The following is a 3,173-nucleotide window of genomic DNA, read 5'->3' as shown; positions in this document are numbered from 1 at the left end:
AGCATGGGTTGGACAGTTCGACTGGGGTCTGGGAAGCCAGAAGGCTGCACCAGGCTCCAGTCTGATCTGGCAGTGTTTCTACAGCTGGATGCCCTTCCTAATGCCAAACACGCCGTGAGTATAGTGGGTGCTTTTGACGTGCTACAGGTGCCAGGCGAGGCTGACTACGGCCACGATTGGTTGGTGCTTCCTGTGAGACATAGGACATGTTAGTAAAAATAGAAATACAAACTAAATATACCGTCATGTTTTCCACATCATAATAAATAATACTGTACAGAGGAATATAAAACTGGACAATTAGGTGCCACACAATAAAATATTGGCCAAATAGTTTCAGAAGAAAGAAATCAAAAGGTAAAAGAAAAGAGAAAAGGAAAGAAGCCTCAGGTAACAACTGTAATAACTGAGAAGGACGAGAGAGAGAGAAAGCAACGGTAACAGCAGGAACAATAAAATGGAACATGATGGGATAATTGAAGAATTTCAAGGAACAACAAATGTGACCATAACTGAGTTGACTACAGAAGCAACAACAACAACAGGCAGATATGTGGTTGTGCAGTAAGAGGTTTGCTTCCCAACCACATAGTTCCAGGTTCAGTCTCACTGTATGGCATCTAGGGAAAGTGTTTTCTGCTATAGCCTTGGGTTCAGCTGACCAAAACCTTGTGAGTGAATTTGGTTGTGGAAACTGAAAGAAGCCCCTTGGAATGTATGTATATATATATATATATATATACACACATACATACACACACACATGTGGGTGTCTGTCCTCCTCTACCACTTGACAACTGGTGGTGATGTGTCACTGTTCCCACAACTTAGCAGTTTGGCAAAAGGGACTGATACAATGTGTCAGGCCCCTAAAAATCATAAGTACTGGGGTCGATTCATTCAACAAAAATTCAAAACGGTGCCCCAGCATGGGCCACAGTCTACGAAAGAAATAAAAGATAAAAAGATTGATTGCAGAAAATTCTTGGGGTTTCAAATTGTCACTTGAACTTAATTCCTAATGGCTCACTCTACCAAACTGAGAATTCTTCATTGCTGTAAACTTTGGAATCACAGAAAACCTGGCAACTGTTTCGGTAATTCCCTGTGTTGAGACAAAACAGTTGCAAAGCTTTATTTTCATCATGATGTGCTGACATAAAAATATTCTCAACTTTCACACCATTATGCTGATAGTTCTAGCACCACCAACCATCCAGATAATTCTATCAACACCAGCCATTTAGATAATTCTTTCATCATCAAGATAATTTTATCGGCACCGCAATCCATGTGGTGTCGATGAAATGGGGAAATTATTTCCACTCCACATCTGTTTTATAAGATGCAAGTGTTAACATGTTGTGTGTAGTTTGCTTCAGATTTTCGGTTGTAGCTTGTGTGGATCTCTGGGTGATAAATACATTGTGTGTGTGTGTGTGTGTGTGTGAGAGAGATTTATTTTCACTGTCTGCAAGTCTTTTAGTGCTGAGGTAGTAAAGTTATTTGATTTGATGACAGAGTCAAATGTGGTTTGACCTTTGGTTTTTCTGTTTTGAATTGTCACAGTTTTTGGGGGTAAAAAAAACAACTCAATTTTAGGAGCCTTTTGTACATCTCTTTGTTCATCTCTTTTAATGTTATCACAGTTATTGAGATATACTTTGTTGTCAAAGTTATTGAAAGACCTTCTCAAATATTATTTAACACTCCATTGCAGGTGTTTAAAAATGTAGCTCAACACTCCATTTAAAGCATTCAACAACATTCTTTTAATTCCAATTTACTGCATTAAATTGATTTAATTAAATTAAATTAAATTCGAATGAAATTCATCTCACTAGACTAAACTTTTTGCAGCATTAAAAATGTAGTATTTCTCATTCCCTTTGAAGATTTGAAATATTGTGGTTTATTTAAGAATGAACATCACTCTTGTGATAATAGTGTCAATTTGGTGTTTTGCTATTTTGTGTTTAATGTGTGAAAGCAAAGTGTCATTAGACTATTTAGTTAAGGTGGCGAGCTGGCAGACTCGTTAGCGTGCCGGGTGAAATGCTTAGCAGTATTTCGTCGGTCGTTACGTTCTGAGTTCAAATTCTACCGAGGTCGACTTTACCTTTCATCCTTTCGGGGTCGATAAATTAAGTACCAGTTTCGCACTGGGGTCGATATAATCGACTCAGTCCCTTTGTCTGACCTTGTTTGTCCTCTCTGTGTTTAGTTCCTTGTGGGCAATAAAGAAATATATTTAGGTTGTTTAACAGTGCTGTTGTTAAATATGTCTAATAATTTAGTGCTGTAAGTGCACCTTTTTAAAGTGTTTAGAAAAGTAGTGATCGACTCTGCAGTGTCAAAGCAGTGTAATCCAGCACTCCATTTTAATTGTTCAACAGTTTTATGAAGCAAATGAAATTGTGAGACAATTCTTTAGTCTTTAAAGGGTAGGATTTAACACTCCATTTCAAGTGTTGCACAGCCTGACTCAGAACTTCATTCTGAATTATTTAACAGTCTTAAATAACTTTTGGTTGCTAGACTTTATACATATAAAGTGTTGTTGTGTTTATAGATTTACTTTTAGGGATTTGCCCATTGGAGATAATTTCATTTTACATTGCGATTATATACTGACACATGTGATTGGAAGCTTCACATTGTGTGCATGTGTGTGTAGGTGTTTATATATATATATATATATATATATATGTATGTATATTGAATGATGAAGCCTAGATCAACTTCAGTGCATTGCAATCTGATGATGGCTTAACTGGCCAAAACTTTGAAGCCACTGTCAATCAAATTCTTGTTTGACATTATATATACACACACAAACATGCGCTAATGTAAATATATATATTTATATAAACTAATATATATAAATAAGTATATATATACTCTAATGTATATATATACACTAATGTATATGTATAAATAAGTACATATACACTAATGTATATATATAAATAAATACATATACACTAATGTATATATATAAATAAATACATATACACTAATGTATATATATAAATAAATACATATACACTAATGTATATATATATATATATAATATATATATATATATAATATATATATATATATATATACATATATACTAATGTATATATATAAATAAATACATATACACTAATGTATATATATAAATAAAT

General features: G+C 34.3%; 1 long non-coding RNA gene across 1 annotated transcript; it reads left to right on the top strand.

Moving 5' to 3' along the window:
• The first annotated feature begins 810 nt into the window (after positions 1–810).
• LOC118765848 lies at positions 811–2,811 on the top strand. The gene is made up of 3 exons (XR_005001745.1): positions 811–2,012; positions 2,256–2,562; positions 2,678–2,811. It is a non-coding gene; the product is annotated as an uncharacterized LOC118765848 (long non-coding RNA).
• The last annotated feature ends 362 nt before the right edge of the window (positions 2,812–3,173 follow it).

The sequence above is a fragment of the Octopus sinensis genome, linkage group LG13, assembly GCF_006345805.1.
Source record: "Octopus sinensis linkage group LG13, ASM634580v1, whole genome shotgun sequence".
NCBI classification, from domain to species: Eukaryota; Metazoa; Mollusca; class Cephalopoda; order Octopoda; family Octopodidae; genus Octopus; species Octopus sinensis.
This window is presented reverse-complemented; position numbering and strand designations above follow the sequence as displayed.